At 34.2% G+C, this 23,656-nt stretch overlaps 1 protein-coding gene and 4 non-coding genes across 5 annotated transcripts in view; 4 read left to right on the forward strand and 1 right to left on the reverse strand.

Moving 5' to 3' along the window:
- oaf (BRICHOS-like domain-containing protein out at first) overlaps positions 1-23,656 on the forward strand; it is a 788,141-nt gene that overhangs the window by 612,438 nt on the left and 152,047 nt on the right. The window lies entirely within an intron of this gene.
- Positions 3,660-3,739, reverse strand: TRNAL-UAG (transfer RNA leucine (anticodon UAG)). The gene has a single exon. It is a non-coding gene; the product is annotated as a tRNA-Leu (tRNA).
- On the forward strand, positions 17,461-17,540 carry TRNAL-UAG (transfer RNA leucine (anticodon UAG)). The gene has a single exon. It is a non-coding gene; the product is annotated as a tRNA-Leu (tRNA).
- TRNAL-UAG (transfer RNA leucine (anticodon UAG)) lies at positions 21,715-21,794 on the forward strand. The gene has a single exon. It is a non-coding gene; the product is annotated as a tRNA-Leu (tRNA).
- TRNAL-UAG (transfer RNA leucine (anticodon UAG)) lies at positions 23,099-23,178 on the forward strand. Its single transcript has one exon. It is a non-coding gene; the product is annotated as a tRNA-Leu (tRNA).

Genomic DNA, 23,656 nt, shown 5'->3' on the forward strand with positions numbered 1-23,656 from the left:
AGCCTCGTTCAAAAGGTACGAAGTGTTTCAGACTGATGCAATCTATTAATATTTGTAAAAAAAATTTAAAAAACAAAGTATAATAATTTTTCGATACTAAATATATTTTTTTCTGAATTTCAAATTATTTTCTTGTTTTTAAATTAAATTAAATTGAAAATAACACAAGAAACCGGAAGGTATTTACACAAATAATGATCTTGATGATATGTTTGTCAAGAACGTTGCTGGTTAATTAAATAAGGGATCGCTTCAGGATAATCTGATTGAAACTCGGCGGAATCAAAGGGATAACTATTGAGCCAACAATTCATTGAAATTATAGAGAGAGAGGAAGCAGCGAATCGTGGCAGAAGGGGCAAACTTAGTCGGTCGGTCTGAAGTTTTCTTAGTTAGTTTCTCCAATAACTAGGTCTCTACAAGTTCACAATCAGTTTAGCATCGCTCAGCTGGAAACACAACAGATGTGTATCTGTGTAGCACCTAATTGGGGTCTGGTCTCAAAGGAGAATGAATACAGAGTGGTAATATGAATGATGAACTCAAATTGATTATATATTTTGTTTCGCTTCGGGAGTGCCTCTTCCGGTAGGAATTTCATTTAGCGAGTGTCACAAATGGAATTCTCATGATTTATTTTACTAATATGTATTTTTTTTCATGTACCTTCCTCTCAATATGTATTTACAATTATGATGTAGTAGCCTTCACTAAATTTTGCTTATTAATGTTGGCGCATATTAAATCATTTCTTTTTTTAATTTGACAGATCATAATGTGGCCATTCGCTTTATGTCATCTTGTGTGTTTTGGGTGTTGTTGTATATGTGTGCTCTATTTAGGCAAACTTCTTGCGTCTGCATGAAAGCGTCCAAGAAACAAGCACGGATGACATGGATAAAAATTGGAAGAGATGAAAATATCAATGAATACAAAAGGAAGAAACAGGAAGCAGCAAAACTATATAAAAAGAAAAAATTAGAATGGATTAAAGAGCAAATGGAAGCAATAGGAGGAAATAACAAAGACAACAAAAAACTGTATGAACTGTTAAAAAACAATGTAACAAAAAAACACTAGTAAAACCTAAAATAAGTAAAGGAAACTAGGGAAAGCATTTCTGTAACTTGTACAAAATCAAGCAATGCAGGAACATTGGAGAAGTAGAGATAAGGGATGAAAAAGATGAAGAACAAATCACTTCCATATATAAGGAAATTATTAGAAGAGTGAAAAAGTTGAAATCAGGAAAAACAACAGGACCGAATGAAGTTAACTCATTCAACGTCCACGCCCGCCGACAGTGTGTCAGCACACGGGTTCCATCACGGGTGTCGACGGTGGTATTTTGTTATTAAATGAAATATTACGAGCTTGGCCCTTGGACACTTTAGTTAAGGTCTATTTACAGTAGAGGCATGTTGCATACGTTCTGTTTTAGAAGTTGTAATAGTATCAAAAAGGCGAATAATTTTAGTCTGGGATAATCTAAGTCACAGAGGCCAAGAATTTAAAATTTTAAGAACCTAACTCAGGAGAAAATGCTTCAATTAGCATTCTGTTCAAAGTCAGTTAATGAACCACTTGAAGATTCTGGTAATGAGTGGAGTGGTGCTGGAAATTTGGCGGAAGGATTTGCAGAAGACATCCCTGAACCAGAAATCGAACCTATGATTCCTGAAGAACCGCAAGTACTGCAGACAACTTTGCAATGGGCGGAGAATCCACCTAATCTTCAAAGGATCCAGTTCACTGGACAACCAAGATTGAACGTAGGCGCACCCCATGAAGGTAAACCGATAGACTACTTTTATCTTCTAGCTACTATATATTGGACATTATTTAAATAATAATATTGATATTGAAAAAAATCAAAATAAATTGCGGTAGTATTAGTAGGAAATATTACTGAACTTCAACTATGTGGTGGGATCAAAATCACGCATAAGTCCAAAGAACGCGTAACCACTCATTCAAATCTTATTTATATACAGAAATTTATAGGACAATACAAGGTCTGGTATATTATGGGAAGGTACTGGTGGCGCTAGAAGAATCTGGCGATGTTTCCACTATTTTAATAAGCGCTAATGAACGGCGTTGGTGATTTTCACCCCACAACACAGTTGCCGGGTTTGAGTAGAAACCTATAAATACAAGACCTACAGGCAGACCAAAGTGCAGATGGAAAAATCAGGTCAGAGAAGATATCAAGAGAATAAAAATATCTAACTAGAGAACAAAAATAGAAAATATAAAGGAATGGAACTTAATCACTAGTGGACCAAAATCACACAACAACCTGTGAATAAAGACGATAGAGAACAAGAAAACAAAAAAAACCCCTGAGAGAAACGGATCAGAAAAGCTCATATTAATTATCAAACATCAGCAGGAGGTTTTCATCTACCTTGTCAATGTCAGCACTTTTCGATCCATATGTCAGCACTTTTACATCTTCATCTCTCTGGACAATACACGTCCCAGACATGACAGCCTCTGACTTTTTACAAATCATACAATACCGTGCACTTCATTTCATTTAATAATCTCGTAGTTTCTTCTGATTCTCCAACTACCGTCCTTTTCTTGCACCACACCATATACTTTTCTCATTACCTTTTTCAGTGAAAGCCGACAGGAAAACTAAAGAAAGGAAGACCCAGAACGAGATGGTTAGATGAAGTAAAAGACGATCTGAAAATTATGAACGTAAGACAACGGAGGAGAAGGGCACAAGAGAAGTCTTAATGGAACGACATATTCAGACAGACGGGACCCATCCAGGGTTATAATACCAAAAGAAGAAGAAGAAGAATATGGCGATGCCAGTCAAGTTTCTTCTTTTGATGTGTTTACTTGCCTAAAATAAATATTTTTAAGGCATTTGATAAAGTGGTATACATTTCTTCTAAATGAGTATTGTACGAGCGATTAGGTCTAGATCATCCGGGCGGGCATGTGTGATAATTTATTAAAGATATTTCCTCTGTCTGCATATTTTGGCGCCTCTTATTGCCTGTTCCAGAACTATGTTAAAAGGAAGATACAGCGCATCTCCTTGTCGCAGTTCGATATGTTTCGCGTAACAACGCCTGTGTTTATTCGTCCTGTACTTCTACTTTGCAAAAAACTTTAAGCACTGCAGTATTGCAGTCTTATTATTTTTTCGGAGATATAAAATTCGTCCATGGCTTTGTATCGATATTCAACCCGTTGGTTTATTTCCAATACTTACCTTAGCATAAAAATCAGGCCAGTTATTGGTCGAACAGAACCTAAAATTACTTTTATATTCGCCAAGAAACTTCTCTCAAAAAGTTGTTTTTCAAAACAATCTTTTTTCAAAACGATTTCCGGAGTGGAAATAGAAACGTCAATCAGCTGTTATAAAATGTAATTTTCATTACAATTTATTGTGCCTTAATCCCACATAAACAATATATTAATTTGACATGTGACAAACTTGACATGCCACGAGAAAACAGTTTCAAACCCTTTTTAAGTCGTTCTGTAATGCAAATCTCTATAATTTGTACTCTTCGAATGAATAAAATATTCTATTTATAGAAATCAAATAGATTAAAAGATTTGTTGTATATTTATATCGAACCAGATATAATATCTGAGAAAAAAAACTGAAATTAAAAAAAAAAGTGTGACAGCGGTGGGATTCGAACCCACGCCCTTTCGGACTGGTGCCTAAAACCAGCGCCTTAGACCGCTCGGCCACGCTGCCGTTGCGATTTATTGCTTAAAACACGCTTTTAAAATTATGTTAATAATTATAAAATAAAAATAAAATAATTCTTTTTATATTATATCTACACAAAAGTTTGTCTTAGATATTATTTTATGTCAGATTAAACTACAATTACTGCTTTGAATGAGAATTACATTGTACATTTTTTCCGATTTCCTATCGGGAAATCGTTTTCAAAAAATTTTGAATGATCGTAACTGTAAAGTGTGTCTTCATGTAAACAACCAGTAATATTTTTTTCGTATTGATGTGGCATTAATAAAATAAAATTTGTAAATATTAAATTTGGAATTTGTATTGTAGTTTGTAATTTGTTTTCTATTAATTATTCTATTCTTATTGATATAGCAATTTTTTTGAACCTACACCATTGGTCATAAAGCAAGTTGTATGTGAAATTATCATCTGCTTCTACAGAAAATATCACATTCATTCTTAATTCTCTACTCTAATCTAACGACGAAAGAAAACGAAATTGATAGATGAACAAAACAGTCTCAAGTCCCCGCAGTGTTATATCCAGTTGATTTCTTTTTTTTACTAGTAAGTAAGTCATTTACAGCACTAAATCCAAATTCAGCTAGATATGAAGATAGAAACAGTATCTTGCACATTTGGTTGAATTTGGGTATTTAATTTCTGTTTCCTCACAGTTAAGTACAATAAAGTTTTAACTGAGTTATCATTTTGCAATTCTGTGAGTTCTTTTTGCTACTGCTTATTTGATAATATCAAACAACTCTACTAACATTGGCTGCATCATCCATGTTGAAAAATCATTAGATCTGCAATGAAGACAAAGACATATGGAAAGAGCTGAGGGAGACCTATGTCCAGAAGTGGACGCATACAAGTTAATGATGATGGACTCTTCATTATCTCCTTTACTATCAGATATATTTATGGAAAAACCTGTTCCTCCCAACCATATATACTCCGTTTTCAAACTGGTAACCTTACGTAATCCCTCTTCAATATCCCTTCTATAACTCTCCAACTTCTCTTCCAACATTTCTTTGCTCTCCTCCACTAATAAGATATCAGCAAGGAGCACTGACCAAGGAGCCCCCAACCTTACCACGCTGTTAGTACATCCATAACAAGATTAAACAGGTAAGGACTCAGTGAAGAGCCTTGACGCAAACCAACGTTCACTGGATAACTTTCGGTCAATCCAAGACAAGTGCTTACTTTGGTGTATATGCGCTCCCTTATACATATCCTTGGGTAGCGGGTAAGTACTCCTCCACAATCCCAGTGGAGGATAGACTTACTTCAGGGATGCGACCCTGCCCTACGCGAGCCTTGATTGTCTCTCAACTCCTATGGAGAGAAATCATGTCCTAAACCCATTCCTACCCAATACCTACTATCCTACCAATTTCCCAAACCAACTCACCAACCCGCCTGGCAAGCGTGGTGTTTAAATGCCAAAACCCCTCAGCATGAATAGACATTCAAGAAAAGGGCCCTCAGTCCCCGGCAGCTCGCTAGTTCCCAACCAAGGTAGCGGTAGGATTCACGGAAAGCGGGCAGAGGGTGCAAAGAATCTCCGGGATGTAAGAGGCTACCAAGAACGACGAACGCTGCACATAATTACGTATAATGTAAGAACCTTATCCAAAGATGAAAAACTGACGGAACTGGAGGAAGAACTCAGACATGTGAAATGGGATATTATAGGAATTAGCGAAGTCAAAAGAAGAGGTGAAGATCAGGTCAAACTAAAATCAGGCAACATATTCCACTATAATGGGGAAACAGAATCGACAACTGGAGGAGTAGGTTTATTAGTACACAAAAAATTACAGAAAATGATACAGAGCATTGGCTGCATTTCCCCAAGAGTTATGTATATAAATCTAAGACTAAATAAGAGATACAATCTGAAAATAATCCAGGTATACGCCCCCACCAGCGATTACGAAGATGAGATTGTTGAAGCCTTCTATGAGGAAATCGAAAGAGCAAAAAAGCAGGAACCGGCCCATTACAATCTGATAATGGGAGATTTTAACGGGAAACTCGGAAGGAAAAAGGACGAACAAGAAGTAGCAATCGGAGATTTTGGAATCGGAGTAAGAAACGAAAGAGGCGAAATACTTACCAACTTTCTACTGCAACACAAACTGTATGCAATGAACACCTTTTTTAAGAAGAAACAGAGTAGAAAATGGACGTGGGTTAGTCCAGATGGAAGAACTAAGAGCGAATATGATTATATAATAACAGACAAAAAGCAAATTATTCAAGATGTCACTGTACTTAATAAACTATCAGTAGGAAGCGACCACAGACCAGTAAGAGCTAGAATAACGATAAACCTACAAAAAGAAAGAGCAAAGATGATAAACAGTGGCAAACGCATAGTTTGGAATTCACCAAATCAGCCAGAAGCGTACATAAAAAATATAGCAGAAACTTTACAGAGTAATAATCCCAAACCTCTAAGTATCGACGATCATAATAAATTAATTACAGACTCGGTTAGAAACGCACAACTCAAATTTTGCAAGAAAAATTACACCAAAAGTGAAAATATTAGCAAAGACACAAAAGCTCTCATGGAAATACGACGAAACCTAAGCGAGAAAGAAAAGGGAAACAAAGAAGAATATAGAAAACTAAATAAAAGAATTTCAGCGGATATTAGAAGAGATATAAGAAGATATAATACTAATGTAATTACTCAAACAGTAGAAAAGAACAAAGGTTTAAAGATAATGAAAAGAGAACTCACACAAAGTAAAAAAGAAATATACAAGCTAGAAGATAAAGACGGAAAGGCAACAACAGATAAACAAAACATTCTGAAAATAACTAGAGAGTTTTATAAAGACCTCTATACCAGCCAAAGACCACAAGAAAATTTACCGACACGAGTAAAGACTCTCATAAATCAGGGATCGGAAATACTTTTACCCATTACTGTGTCAGAAGTAAGATCAGCTTTAAAGGAAATGAAGAACCATCGATCGCCTGGTGACGATGGACTCGTTATTGAGGCAATAAAAGCAGGAGGAGAAATTCTATTAAAATCAGTAAGCGAACTGTTTAATAAATGCTTACATGCGGGTACGATTCCTAAAGACTGGAACAATGCAGTGATAGTCTTGTTACACAAAAAAGGTGATATTACTAAATTAGAAAATTATAGACCCATCAGCCTCTTGACACATATGTATAAACTCTTTATGAAAATCTTAACAAAGAGACTAACACCTAAACTTGATTTCTATCAGCCCAAAGAACAGGCAGGCTTTAGGAGAGGATATGGCACAAATGACCATTTGCACACCATAAAGATCTTAATTGAAAAATGCATCGAGTACAACATACCACTGGTTCTTGCATTTGTCGATTACGAGAAGGCTTTTGATACTGTAGAGTTTGAAACCGTACTGGAAGCCCTAAATCAAAGCCGAATAGATTACAGTTACACGTCACTAATCAAAAACATCTACGAGAACGCTACATCAAGTATACGACTACACGAAGACACAGAAAAATTCAGCTTGGGTCGAGGAGTAAGACAAGGAGACAATATTTCACCAAAATTGTTCACGGCAGCTCTAGAGCCAATATTTAAGAACACCCAATGGCAAGATATGGGCATCAATATAGATGGAGAAAGATTAAATCATTTGAGCTTTGCAGATGATGTCGTATTAATCGCAGATAACTTACAGGATACAGTTTCTATGCTACATTCGCTTAAAAGTCTGTCTGAAAGAGCAGGATTAAAGATAAACTTTGAGAAAACTAAACTTATGACAAATCTCGTAATGAGTGGAAATATAACTATCGACAATAATACCATACAACAAACAGACACTTACAAATATCTGGGACACGAGATCAAAATAAACAGAGACAATCAAACAAATGAAATACAGAGGCGAATAGGCCTGACATGGGCAGCATTTGGCAAACTAAGCCATATTCTAAAAAGTTCAATTCCCATGTGTCTCAAGCGAAAAGTTTATAACCAATGTGTTTTGCCTGTACAAACTTATGGAGCAGAGACTTTAACACTCACGCAGAAATCTGCGAATAAACTAAGAGTTACACAACGAGCCATGGAACGTGCAATGCTGAATGTGAGCCTCCGAGACCACATAACAAACCGACAAATCAGGCAAAGATCAGGAGTTCAAGACGTCATCGAAAGAACCACGAGACTTAAGTGGAACTGGGCAGGACACTTAGCCAGAACACAAGATGGACGATGGACAAGACGAATTATGGAATGGAGGCCCAGAAATTATAAAAGAAGCCGAGGACGACCACCGACTAGATGGACCGACGACATAAAAAGAGTAGCGGGAAACTGGCTACAAGCGGCCCAGTGTAGAGAACACTGGAAAGAACTGAGGGAGGCCTATGTCCAGCAGTGGACGGGATTGGCTGATTGATGATACATATCCTTCACTAGCCTTATGTTTGTCAGAAACCCATTGCTCCCTCATACAACTCCGTAGCTCTTGTTTAGGAACTGTATCGTACACCTTCTCAAGATCTATTAATACCAAATATAGCTCTCTTTTCTTCTCGACATATTTCTCTATTACCTGTCTCAAAGTATTCTACTAAGTACCTAATACATATATATAAAACTATTGATCATCAAAAGTTCTAAACCTATATCTAAAATATATTTTTAACTTATTTAAAGCACTCTCGATTGTCATTAACCCTAAACTATATATTTAATTAGCTTGTAATTTGCTTATATTTAATTACCTTGAGTTAATTAGTTTAGTCTAATAAAATTTTAATGGATCCTTATACACCATATCAACCACAATTTCATTAGTTTCGATGCCTATCACAGAAGTTTAACTTAATAATATCGAATAAATGAAACCGACGTAATCGCTCACGTTTGTATATTTCTCCGCTGTCACCAACATACATGAAAACAGTATTTGCTAATCCCCGCAAATCCCCAAACGAGCGAAATAAAGTAAAATGGGAGAATTGGAAGTACCAAATAAAACACAAGTTAAAGCCATGTTTAAGCCCCAACTCAGACAAAGGAAAATGCGGAGCCTATTAACTACAGATAACACTGATAAAAATATTTGAGAATAGAACGCTATCGAACGATATTTGAAGTTTAAATCGTTTCCTATAGCAATAAAATCACTACCAATTCTTTCAAATGTGAATCTCAGTTCATAGTTCGATTCGTGTAACCACAAACTAATATTTTGTAAGTTTTCTTTTATTTTCACAATGCCCGATCAACCATGAAGGGTTATTAGCTGCTGTTCAAAGATACAATACAATAAAAATATATGTGTCGATAAAATTACAAATTTATAACCTAAAAAATTATTACATTTTATAAAATAATTTATTCAGGGCAAAAATAGTAGAAAAATGTGTTGAAACAGGAAAGAAAATCCTGGTACAAGCTTGGTTATTATACGAGTATATTTATTATACGAATGATAGGTATTATGTTGAATTTTTTTAACAGAGTTAAGTAAATATCATGAAATCCATACCTAAATGCTGTCAGTGGTTAGCGTCTACAGGACTGTGTCTACGGCAGCCTTGTGGACCATCACTGGATGTGTTCCGTTGCATGTTTTGGCGGTGGAAAGAAAAGAGCTCTATGAGAGAAGAGGCCCAAACCTTACTATGGCCGAGAGGAGACAGGAAAGGGAAAGGTCAATTTAAAGATGGCAAGAAGAATGGAACAACACGGAGGATGTGGCACAGTGGACGAAACTGCTGATCCCGAACATAAGAGATTCGGTGGACGTTGGCCACAGGCGACTTGATTATTTACACAGGACACGAGTGTTTTAGAGTCTACCTCTCTAGGTTCGGAAAGGATGGATAGTAGAAAGAAACAGAATGGAAAGAGAGACAGGTGTGAATTTTGTTACAGTGAGAGAAATGATTGAGAGAATGATTAAAAATGAAGCAGGTTGGACTAGCGTACACTATATCTATATCCGTGCAGTGATCAAGAAAAAAGAAGAGGAAGAAAGACAGCTGGACCAACGGCAAAGGTAAGACGGGAAGATGCTGGAAGTTGAAGCTAGAAAAGTGGGATATGGATGAATGGAGAATGAATGAATGAAGGTAGTGCTTCGGAAGTGATGCCGGAATTACAGCGTCCATTTCGCTTCCGGATTGCTGGATGAAAGAGGATTGTCTGCTTAAGCAGGTGGACGTTGGGCATAGACTAGGTTGAGAGGGCATTTTAAAGTACCTCGGGAACTATCGCTGGGAGTACGAAGCACGAATCCGGCACTAAGGTCAGTCAGGCGGCGTCCTACAAAGCGTCTATGTATCTGTTGATACGTATTTCGACTTAATAAGTCTCATCAGAACAGTTATTCATAGGCGTTCTCAACTCATAGAAATACGTATCAACAGATACATAGACGCTTTGTACGTGAAATCAAATATTTGCTGTCTTTTTCATTTTATTCGGATCTACTCTGTATGAGTACAAGAAACAAATTCGTTAAGGATTTCTGCTTATGTAGTTGATAGACATGTCGTGGAATGCAAATTTTAGATTCCCCATGTCTCTATTAACATCTTTATCAACGTCTGTTATACCTTGCATTTTTAGAAGGTTCAGATTAAAGCAGAAATCTGAATTTGTTTCGAAACTGTCTTACCGATTTTTGATTTTTAAGTTTATATATAAAATTTGCCTATTTCTATCAGTATCTGATGCGGAAGATATGCTAATGCTTCGTTGTGAAACTTCCATGCGCACAATAATGGTATACTGTGTCACGATGTACATGGAGCAAATGAAAATCGTATCTCCTAATTTGGACCAACAAGACCACGAGATTTATATATATACATATATATACATATATATATATATATATATATATATATATATATATATATATATATATATATATATATATATATATATATAAAACAAATGAAAAAGGATCCTTTCCCAAGTTAATATGCTCCTTTTCTAACTTGGCTGCACCGTACTGAAGACGACCAATAGTCAGAAATATATCCGGTGGCCTTCCATCGATATACCATTTTTGGTTTTCTGTTTTGCGAGACATGCCATTACTTTTTACTTATATATATATACATATATATATATATATATATATATATATATATATATATATATATAAGTAAAAAGTAATGGCATGTCTCGCAAAACAGAAAACCAAAAATGGTATATCGATGGAAGGCCACCGGATATATTTCTGACTATTGGTCGTCTTCAGTACGGTGCAGCCAAGTTAGAAAAGGAGCATATTAACTTGGGAAAGGATCCTTTTTCATTTGTTTTATATATATATATATATATATATATATATATATATATATATATATATTTATATATATATATATTTAAATATATATATATATATATTTAAATATATATATATATATATATATATATATATATATATATATATATATATATATATATTATTAAAGATACTAGTGTTGACAGACTTGGAAAAACTTTAGGAAAGAAGTTTGAAAATAAAGGGACCTTTATTAAGGGACCTTTTCATGCCTTAGGTGTAGATACATAGTTTGGATGCTATTGTTCTTCATCTGGAAGGGACCTTTTTCATGCCTTAGGTGTAGATACATAGTTTAGATACCATTGTTCATCATCAGGAGAAGACACTCAAACGTTTTAGGATTCAAATGTTTTAGGTTCAAACTGTTTGATTTCCTCTGTAGATAGGAAACCGTAGATAGGATAGTACCACCGTCTTTTATATTGAGTTTATCTTTGCTTTTCTTTCCAGGTACTTTACTATTTTTAAAAAGTTGAAAGGCCACTTGGGTCGTTCAGACCTTTGAAAAAAAATTGAATGCTTGAATTAAGCTTTCTAGTAAGCTGCTCTTGAAATTTGTTTGAATTGGATATCTTGAACTGTCATCTACCATTTGCCATTCAATAGGTCTAGTAATTGTTCATTTTTGAACGGTTTACTTTTCATCAATTAGAAAATAAAACATATTGTAAAGCACAGAATCCAAATAGATTTATACTAAAGTCATGTATAATAATAAAATTCGTCGTAAAACATGATTGACAACAATTTTGTGATTATTTTGGAAAATATTTTTTTTTAATTACAATATTTCAAGACTAAATACATATACTGTAGATTTATTACAATAATGTTACCTGTAATGGAAGTCGTGGGTGTAAATTTGAATGATTTGTCAACTAATGGGTATAATGGGCCGGAGGCGGTTTTCCTAGTTAAAGAATATCTGTCAACAGTATGGAGTCAGTACGACATTTTTTTATAATACATAAATGCTTCCCAAAGCGAAGAACTCCATGGTTTTGTACAGAAGTGAAGGAAAAATATAAAGAAAAGAAAAAAGCTTACCTGAAATACATGTCAACCAAAACAAAAGAGGTATACAATAATTATTACAAGACAATTAGAAACGAAACACATGCTTTTGCAAGAAAAATAAAAAATTATCACTGGGAACGTTTTTCGAAAGAAATGGAACATGATTTTTACGGTCTGCAAAAGGAAATATGCCGTTTCATAAGAGGTCAAAGAACGAAGGTAAAGGAACTAATAGAACCAAAACACATAGAAAATGATACGTGGATTGACTACCTAAAAAAGCTCTATGCAGAGGAAGAACAAACGACGCTAGAACCGGAAACACCAGAAATTACCACAAATGAAGAACTTAATATAAATGTACAGAAAGTTCGGAAAATACTTGAAAACCTAAAGAACAGAAAAGCAGCAGGTAAAGGCGGGATATGAAACGAATTACTGAAATATTGTGGACCAGCAATGACAAAACAATTAACAACATTAATTAATAGAATTATAAAACACAATAAAATACCGGGAGAATGGAGAACGAGCGAACTAATTCTACTATTCAAAAAAGGAGATAAAAAACATCCAGAAAACTACAAGCGATAAACTTGTTAAATACTAACCTAAAATTTACAACTTAAATTTTACTAAAGTGCTAATAATCACAGAATAAGTTTAGCAGATGAACAACATGGTTTTCGTAGTGGAAGATAGTGTACAGATGCAATATTTGTTATAAAACAAATTACTAAGAAATCACTAGAGTATAATAGACCAGCATTTCTGTGTCTGATTGACCCAAAGAAAGTGTTTGACAGAGCAAGATTCAAAGACGTAATCCATCTTCTGTATAATAGAGAAGTTCTCCTAAATATGATAAGAACTATAAAAAACATGTACTAAAACAACAAGCTGGAAGTCAGAATAGATGGACAACGTACAGAACCTATAGAAATAAGCAGCTCAATAAAGGGATTTATTGAGCGCCATGCTCTTTAATTTAATCATGGATGAAACCATCAAAAGCGTTAACAAAGGAAGAGGATACAGAATGGAAAACAAAGAAATAAAAATACTCTGTTAAGCTGACGACGTAATATTGATAGTCTAAGATGAAGATAGTCTGCAAAGACTGGTCTACAAATTTAACATAGGAGCAAAAGAATTCAATATGACAATCTCATCTCAGATGATATAACAATCTCATCTCAGAAAACTAAAACAATAGTAGTCAGCAAAGAACCAACCAGATGTAAAATAGAAATTGACGGCATTAATATTGAACAAGTAATGGAAATAAAATACCTGGAAATTACACTGTCTAGCTATGGAAACCTGGACAAAGAAGTGAGAGATCAAGTACAAAAAGCAAATAGACTGGCAGGATGTCTTAATAACACTATATGGTGAAACAGCCACATTAACACTGAGATGAAGTCAACAATTTATAAAACCAGTGTAAGATCAATAATGACATATGTCTCAGAGACAAGACCCGATACAGCCACAACGCAAAGGCTACTAGAAACAGCAGAGATGAGAGTACTGAGAAGAATTACAGGAAATACGCTGAGAGATCGAAAGAGAAGTGAAGACATTAGAAGAAAATGTAACGTAGAGTGTATAAATGAATTGACACAAAATAGAAAAAAAGAATGGAATAACCACATAAGCAGAATGGAGGAGACCTGTGTCATCAAAATAGCAAGAGATAAGTCACCAATCGGCAGAAGTATCGGACGACTGCGCAAAAGATGGAGTGAGAACCTTCCATAGAGGTATTAATCCACCAATGAACAAGCAGAATTGCTTATAAAGAGGAAGAAGAAGAAGAAGACATATACGCTTATATGGATTAATTTAGCAAGTCTCTTCGGAAAACTTGCCACCCGATGCAGATGATTACATACTTTCATGCTTATTAAATATTTCTAATCCTTTTTCTTTATGATTTACCGAAATGAAGTATGATTTACCGAAAACATGTTTTTTGAGTGTAGAAAATCACGCTGCCGATTGATGAAACGTAATTCACCAACAACAGTTCAGCGAAAGCTTTCGGCGGGATTACGCCACCAAATGATGGCTAACTTTTTTTATTTATTTGTTGATTGAATTCATTCGTTTGATCTGAGAAGGGCTTTTTTCCTATTTAACGTTAAGAGAAGAATCGATCACTTTGTTAACCGTTGTCGGAAGTTCGTTTTGTAGGTGATTCGTCGACCGTCTATTTATTTTGTTAATTATTTTGTTAATACGAACATTATGATATATGAATCATAGGGATAAGATTGGAAGTTCTTAAGTATATTATTAATTTACAATCAGAATCGACAGTAGAAGAAATCAACAGAAGAATCCAAGAACAAATTGGGGAGGGCCAAGGAGATATGGATGCAAGACAAATGTACAGTGCACAGATTCTAAACATGCCGGTGGGAGATGGCTTCTATGCGTTATATTATAGTTGGTGTATGAGAGAAAAAGTTTTCCAAGTAATGAAATAACAAATTTTATATTATTATTTGTTATTTCATTATTTTGAAAACTTTCTCTCATACATAGACTATAATACAGCGCATAGAAGCCATCTCCCACCGGCACATTTAGAATCTGTGCACTGTAAATTAATCTAGAAGCTCCAAATGAAACAACCACCGAAAGATTCGAGAAGCCACTGGTCTATACAAGAGGAGACCGAAAACCGTCCTCGGCCATCCCGGACAAACACGGAAACCTGGCAACGACAGTTGAGTAGAAAATGGCCACCTGAAAAATGTACATCGAACAACTTTTCCGGACTATCGAGGCATCCCTTCTGAAATGGGAATTAAAACAGTCTAAGAATAACAAATTTTATAAACTGATCACAAAGGGGTTAAGTGAACTGTTCAACGCCTGTTGGCTGTTGTCAACATTGCCACTGCCAAGGACACTATCTGCGAAAACGTGCTAGGAATTCCAGATCATCAGGCTTATAAGTCATGCACTTAAGATTTTTCTCAAAAACATACAGTTTGGATTTTGAAATTCCATGGGTACACGAAAAGTACACTATTCTACGCTAAACGGGTACACTATTCTCAACATCTGGTCAAAGTTTTCTCCAAATTTTTATCAAACGTTGAAGAGGGCATTTCCTGAAATGCCGTAGCTGACATATAGATAACGTCCTTGATATTGATCTTTTTGATGACTTCTTTGAGATCTTTTTTTTTTTCACTCTCCGAATGTTTCAGAATTTCAGAAATAAGTTCGTTTTCGTTTTTTAACTTACTAGATAAGGCAAAACGCGTGCGTCGTTCGCTCATGAGGCGGCGAGTGTCACGGTATTCTTAAGCCAAAGGCACGGAGTGACGTTTCGTTGCGTTGTGCTGTTCGTCGGTTCCATGGTTCCGATAAGGTTGCCTCTCGAATACCCAGCTAGCGTTCATGTGCTTCGTTTTCAGCGTCAACTTACCTCCAGCCTGATTCGATTCGTGGACACTGCCAGGCGGGGAGTTTGACTGGGACGGTACATCTGTCAAAGAATAACGCAGGTGTCCCAATACCGCTCATCGAGGACAGAAACCTCGCGTAGAGTAAAAGAGCAAAAGCTGGCTTGATCCTGATGTTCAGTATGTATAGGGACTGCGAAAGCATGGCCTATCGATCCTTTTAGTTTAAAGAGTTTTCAGCAAGAGGTGTCACAAACGTTACCACAGAGATAACTGGCTTGTGGCGCCCAAGCGTTCATAGCGACGTCGCTTTTTGATCCTTCCATGTCGGCTGTCCTATGATTGCGAAGCAGAATTCGCCAAGCGTTGGAATGTTCACCCATAGACAGGTGTGCGAGACAGATTAATTTTACCCTACTGGTGACTCGTCATTGGGATAGTAATCCTGCTCAATACTAGAGGAACCGCAGGTTCGGACATTTTGTTGACGCATTTACTCGAGCGGGTAATGGTGCGAAGCTATGATCCGTGAGATTATGCCTGAATGCCTTTTCTAGTCAAACGTGGCAACGATATCTCTTGGAGTTCCGGGAGTCGAAAGACTCAAAAAATGTGACTGTATTAGGCAATCGTAGCCTAATTGTCGCACGAGCACTTATTTACGATGAGATTATCGGTTTATGGTGGTATAGATCCTTGCCAGTAGACTAGATCTTTAGACGGACGAACATGGGTATTATAATATTTTCGATGTTAGAACTCGGAATTGTCTGTAGACGACTTACGTACCTGGCAGGGTGTTGTACCTGTTAGAGTAGTTTTCACGTTGCAATCTATTGAGACTTAGCCTTCAGCTTGAGGATTCGTCTTTTCATAAGCTTTTTAAGCGTTAGATCATACCTTGGTCCATCAGCTGCACTAATTTCGGGACGTTCGGAAAAAGAAAAACTAATTTAATGTCACCTACATCGTAGTTATGAAGATGTGTTGGAGCATTATGCAACACTATAACAGCTGTGATTGGCAAATTGACACTTTTTAATTTTTCATTTAACTTTTGAAACAAATTCTAAATTAAGTCACTCTAGAAACTAGTCTGAATTCAAATACGCTGATTTTTGTGACATATAAGAGATCAGAAGTGTGTATAAGTGATCTATATATGAATAGATCGCTCGCGTCCACAGAAAGTAAAGATAACTATCTGAAGAAATACAAATCGATGAAATGAAAATGCTTCTATAGATGAGTTTAATAAGAAAATGTCGAAATAAACTATCTCTTAGTTGAAATATTCACCTATAAAAACTGATATTGAGGACGGCAAAAATCAATTTCAATATCAAAATCAACATATTTGTTATTTCATATTTCATATTTTTTATTTTAAATTATATACCGAATTATATATCACGTGAGAATTTCAAACTGTTTATATTAAAAATATATATTGTTCTGAAGCTATTTTCTTGTGGCATTTTAAAGTAATAATTACTATTTTGATGGCAATAAGCCACAATTGAAGGTTAAAGTAAGTTTATTGACCTTTCAATTTCCGCTTCGGAAATCGTTCTCAAAATACAAACATTAATAAATTAAACAAATTTTGTGTTTCGTTACTTAGTGAAAAATTCTTCTAAAAATATGTAATTGAAATAAATTTTGTTTTAAACAATTGAAATGTGCTGATATAAATTTTCTTACTGTAGGAATAACATATTGTTGGAAAATAAAATTGTTTCTTTAAACAGTTTTACCATCAGTATGGTCTCTTGTTTTCTTTTATATACAATAAATTTTATTATATGGTTAACAAGAATATTATAGAATTAACAAGAACGATTATTATTTTTATTTAAGTATGACTAGGTATTAAAATGTTTAAACGAGTTACTTTTTATAGCATAATTAAAAAAATTTTCGTAACGGCAGCGTGGCCGAGCGGTCTAAGGCGCTGGTTTTAGGCACCAGTCCGAAAGGGCGTGGGTTCGAATCCCACCGCTGTCACACTTTTTTAATTTTAAAAATTTCATTTTTTTTTGTGATAAGATCTGTTGTGTATTATAAATAAATATTGTCATCCACTTTAAAAGTTCTGTTCTCTCGATTTGTGCTTTTTAGGAATAAAAAACTACACTTGTATGAAAAAAACAATCGAAAATTTCAACTTTACATATTTTAAAGATTCAATATGCCATGCAAATAAGTCCGATAAAATTCTTTTTAGGTTTTTCAATATAATTTACGAAATTTTATGAAATTTAATTACGTTTCTACCCTCAAAATGCTCAAAAACTGCCCCTTTATGTCCGAAAACATAGGAAAAAAGATTTTAGTCGCTTAAAATAAATTTTGGTGCATTCATATTATATTTTAATATTCATTAGGTGACTTAACACTCATTAAAAAGTTGCAACACTTAAAAACCACATCTTATAATAAAATAGAGACAAAACTTCTATTAAAGGCTTAAGATATTTTACTGGTATACATGTGAGGAATAGTAACTTTTTAATCACCCGAAATACCCTTATGGAACACCAACTCTTTATAAAAAATCCTACCCCTAATATAAAAACAGCGTAAAAATTATTTGTATGGAAAAATGGTGAACGAGTAAGACTTATATGTTACATTTTTGAGATATTTGCAAAAAATTGCCCAAAAACCTGCATTTTTCCCTCTATCGAGAGCTAACGTTATATTCCACCAGTCCGAAAGGGCGTGGGTTCGAATCCCACCGCTGTCAAGACTTTTTATTAAATACTTGCTTTATAAACCTGTTTAAAAATTATAAAACATCTTATATATTATATATTATCGGCACATGGTTCTATATAATGGTTCTTCAAAAACTCAATAAGTCGAGATCACATATGTCTAGCGGTTATATATATATATATATATATATATATATATATATATATATATATATATATATATATATATATATATATATATATATATATATACATATATATATATATATATATATATATATATATATATTGTTATGGATCAGTTTATCGATCAGAAATAGAATAAAGAGTATTTTTATTATTTTAATATACCGCGGGCATATAAGTTAAAATACAACCCTGTACTTATTTGTAATAGTTAGAATAAGAGAAAACATTGTTCCGTGACGGGACCCTGACCCTGAGTTTTTCCGTGAAAGACTGAGTGAATAGTGAAAGGACAATGGAACCCGTATAATTATAGATTTAGGAATAAACTTGTAATTGTATTTTGCGGTGGGCATTTTTCGAAAGTAAATAAGAATTAGATTTAGATATGAGATAACAAGAATTTGGAAACTTATTTCTGTTGAAAAAGGCAAAATTGTTAATGGTTTCTGAAAAGTAATTTGGGTGAAAGTAGTTTATTTGTTTTAAATATCATGTTGGAAATTTTCTAAATCGAAAATAAGTGGGAAAGATGAATGCTTATGATTGGTTAAAAAGGAATGGTGGGAATGAGAGAGTTGAGAAGGTTGTCTGGGAGAGATTGAAAGAATTATTATGTTACCGGCAGACCAGAAGAGAAGACGTGTTTTCGTGTAGTCAATCTGAGTACCAGTGTTTTCGTTTGTTAGTGAAAAAGGTGGAAGCTGAGAGCAGATCAAAATCGAGAAGATTAATACCTCTTTTGAGTCTGCATAGTCCACGAGATATAATTGAGAAAGAAAGGAGAATTTGTGAATAAAGAGTACCGGTCAAAAGAGGCTTGGGCTTGTGTTTTCGGAGGAGTAGTTTGCTGGTATGCGGTTTGGATCGATGCTGAGAACGGGAAAGATTTGATGGTAGCCGGACATAATCAATCAAGGAAGGAACTGTGGTTTGATCGAGAGGAGACATCATTGGTGTAAAAAAATAAAGGTCAGTCAAATAATTTGAATGAAAGAAAATTTTAAGATATTCTAAAGATAAAATCAAATATAAGCATACGAACTAAGATTCCAAGTTTCAAAGAGTTATTTTTTTTGTGAATAAATTATTTTTTATATGGTCATTTTTTTTAGTAGATATTATTATAAAACAGATCAATAGATAGTTTGTAATTAAAATTAAATTTAAAGTATAGGAGTTTGTTGTGAAAGATAATTGCCCACAAAAGTTATTTATTAATATTCATCGTATTGCTTATTGAAAATAAATAATAATTTGTGTGCATATTTATGTTGTTTTAATGTTGGTTCCGTTTCCTGTTCTATCCCGATTATGAGCAACTAGGAGATACTGAACCCACTAGAAGAGATATATAAAGTAAACTGATTAAAGTAAAATTAAAAAGGCACCCTGAGAATTTTTAATAGTAATTGATTTGTATGACTCTGCATAAATTAGTAAATTAATTAATTAAATAATTGGATTAATTAAATTAGTGTTAATTAATAATAAAACATCATAAAGCAGATCACAACAATATATATATATATATATATATATATATATATATATATATATATATATATATATAGATATATATATATATATCTATATATATCTATATATATATATATATATATATATATATATATATATATATATATATAGATATATATATATATATATATATATATATATATATATATATAGATATATATATATATATATATATATATATATATATATATATATATATATATATATATATGTATATTTTGTCCTGGTGAATTCCTCCACCATTCCAGATATTTGGGAGCTACCCACTTCCTTATAGCAGTTATTGTTACTGACTTTGCAATGCCGCAGAAGGGTTCCGGTCCAATGAATGGCATTGATGAGCCTTGTTTGGCCATTGCATCTGCTTTTTCATTGCCCTTATGACCCTCGTGCCCCGGTACCCAGGCTACCGTAACCTTGCCACGGTCTCGTAGTTTATTTAGGGCACACACGCAATCCCATACTAGCTTAGAATTGACCTCTACAGAATTGAGTGCCTTAAGCGCTACCTGACTATCTGTGATGATGGCAACTGAACAGAACGTTCTTTCCTGCCTTTCTGGGAACTTTATATGTTACATTAAGTAAATTAATTGCTTGATAGTTTTTGCATATTCCATGGTCTCCTTGTTTTGGGATTGTCACTATAATACCCTTCTTCCATTCTTTGCTTCATATACTCTGTATTAGTTTGTAAATCTTTCTGTATAGTCCCCCCCACTGTATTTTATAAATTCTGCACATATTCCATCTTCTCCCGCTGTTTTCCCATTTTTAAGTTTCCATATTTTCTCCTTTACTTCTTTATAGGTCAATTCTTCTTCTTCGTCATCTTGTTCCGTGATCGATATTGTTTCTCTCTCTTCTTCTCTATCCGTTTCTTGATATATTTCTTCGAAACACCTCTGCCATTTTTCTACATACTTCTATAGGTATATTAGCTGTCCGTTTTCGGTTACCTAGTTTTAAATATTGGTACAATGGTTTTAAGTTGTGTCTTTTATTTTCTGTTTTTATCTCGTTCATAATTTCTTCTACTTTTTGATTTTTTTTTTTCGATTTAAATAATTTCTTTGTCTTTTGCCTTCGATCTTTGTATTTTTCTCGTTAGTCTTGTTTGATTATGCTTAACCATTTTAATCTCGTTTTATTCTTTTCTTTCACTGTTAATTTGCACTCATCGTCAAACCAATTATTTCACCTTTTATTTTGTATTTTGCCAACCACTTTTTCGGCTGCATTGTTTATTCCTTGTTTGATTTTTTTCCACTGTTCCTGCATTTGTTGTTCTTTGGTCTGCATCTCTGTATTTACTTCTTGAACAAATATTCTTCTTACTTCATTCTGTTTCAATTTATTTACGTCCCATTTTTTCTGTACTTTTCGCTTTTCATTATTCGTTGTTTTTATTTTACATTTTGTAATCACTAGCATATGGTTCGAATCAATATTGGCCCCTCTGTGAGATCTAACGTCAAAATTGTTATAGAACATTTTTTGCTTATAATTTGTCTCTTTATAAAGTGCTTAAGTTTTTTTTTATATATAAAAAATCCAATCCCCAGAAAGTGTGGCATCCACGTCTAGCATAAAAGCAAACATTGGCACTATATTTTTAAGCTGGGACTTTTGTACTTTTAGCTTCAGTTCAAATATCACACCAATCCATTTCATCTTATAAAAGTGGTAGCCAATCGCTTAAGTGACTGTACTATAAGGATTTATTTTATTTTAACGGCAGCGTGGCCGAGCGGTCTAAGGCGCTGGTTTTAGGCACCAGTCCGAAAGGGCGTGGGTTCGAATCCCACCGCTGTCAAGATTTTTTATTAAAATACTTGCTTTATAAAAGTGTTTAAAAATGTTACTATTAAACATCTTATTCCGTCATATGATCCTATGTAATGGTCCTTCAAAAACGCGATAAATTGAGATCACTTATGTCTAGCGGTTATAGATTACATTATTCAAATAAACTCATGTGGTAATACCATATACAAACCTTGTTTATTACTTGTTTAAATATTTTCAACTATAATAAGAAATATTTTATTACATTTTAGAGGCATCCTGGGCAGAACACACACACACACAAAGAGTTTGTGAAATTTTTTTAAATAATTGCTGATTCTAGTGACATGAGAAAGAACTAATAGATGGAAAAGTAATAATCCAGAATATCATGGTAAATAATATAGTCTGTTCTCCATGTTCACTATATAAAATCTAGGTTATTCCCCTCCATTTTCCGGTACCTTGCTTTTTCTCTCAAATCTCTCATGCTTCCTTCTGACAAGTCCTGCTTTACTGCTTCCAATTATTTTTTCTTTGGACTTAATCTTCTTCCCCATTTCTCCCTCATTCCGTATTGTTTTAACATTTCGGTTCTCTGGCGTCTGTATTCCTCCGAAGATTTTTCTGAGCACCTTTCTTTCCCAGATCATTACTTTCTTTTCTTCCTTTGGTTGACTCACATGTTAACTGTTCGTTAAACATTTTTTGCTTTCAGTATTGAATTTAGTGACCCTACTGCTCTGCCCCCCTTCATTAATCATTTGTCTATCTCTTTTCCTTTTTTCCGTGTTCATTCCCGATATATCATATCCAACTATAAACAGCTTGTGCTCATTTCATCTTGATATATTTACTATCATTTGTTATGTCTCCTCTCATTTCCATATATTGCGTTATTTTGTTTTATTAATAGTTTGTATATGTTCGCTTCTTCTAGTATCATCACATCATCCGCGTACGATATGCAATGTTCCTTGCTAGTGAAAATAGTCTTCTTTGTGCTCATATTTGATCTTCCTACGATTTGCTCTAATACAAGGTTAAATAAATTTGTTGATAGCTGATCCCCTTGCTAACGTTTATTCAATGTGAGCTGCCTTGAAAAGATTACTTCCATTATTACCCTATTTCTCGTGTTCCTAGGCGTCATTCTTACTAGTCATACAAGGTTTTCTGGTATTTCTAATGTTCTCATGGCCTCATATGGCATCCTTCGGTTTATGGAGTCGTATATCTGTTTAAAATCGATAAATAATCATGTTATATTATGCTATATTATTATGTTTTTTTTTAATTTTGAAATATTTATGGAATCATCATAATTATAACGGCAGCGTGGCCGAGCGGTCTAAGGCGCTGGTTTTAGGCACCAGTCCGAAAGGGCGTGGGTTCGAATCCCACCGCTGTCAATATTTTTTATTAAATATTTGCCTTATAAAAACTATAAAAATTTACTCCCGGTGTACGTCCAATACAATATGGTATAGATCAGTATATGTGGAAGGACATACAATAGTTTAATTCATAATTTTCAGGGTATGCCACACGTCAACCTCAACATATTGATGTTTGCTACTGTTGTAAGGAACAATAAATTAGAAATTTTAAAATTTCTCAACATATTCATTTAACACATTGTTTGGCTGGTGTCACATTAAGACACTTACTACAAGTTACATTGACTGCTTTGTTCATGCATCCTTTTAAAAACTGTCATTTTAACTAGTTGCCATCTAGAGCCCATTCAGACAAGGTCTGAAGGTCAGCAACCACCCCTATTGGGAGTTTTACGTACTTACGTTGCCATGCAGGGTATTTGTTAAATACTTTAACATGACAACATATTTTTAACAATAACACACAACAACTTTTGTAACTTTTTAAGGG

The sequence above is a fragment of the Diabrotica undecimpunctata genome, chromosome 2 (genome assembly GCF_040954645.1).
Source record: "Diabrotica undecimpunctata isolate CICGRU chromosome 2, icDiaUnde3, whole genome shotgun sequence".
NCBI classification, from domain to species: domain Eukaryota; kingdom Metazoa; phylum Arthropoda; class Insecta; order Coleoptera; family Chrysomelidae; genus Diabrotica; species Diabrotica undecimpunctata.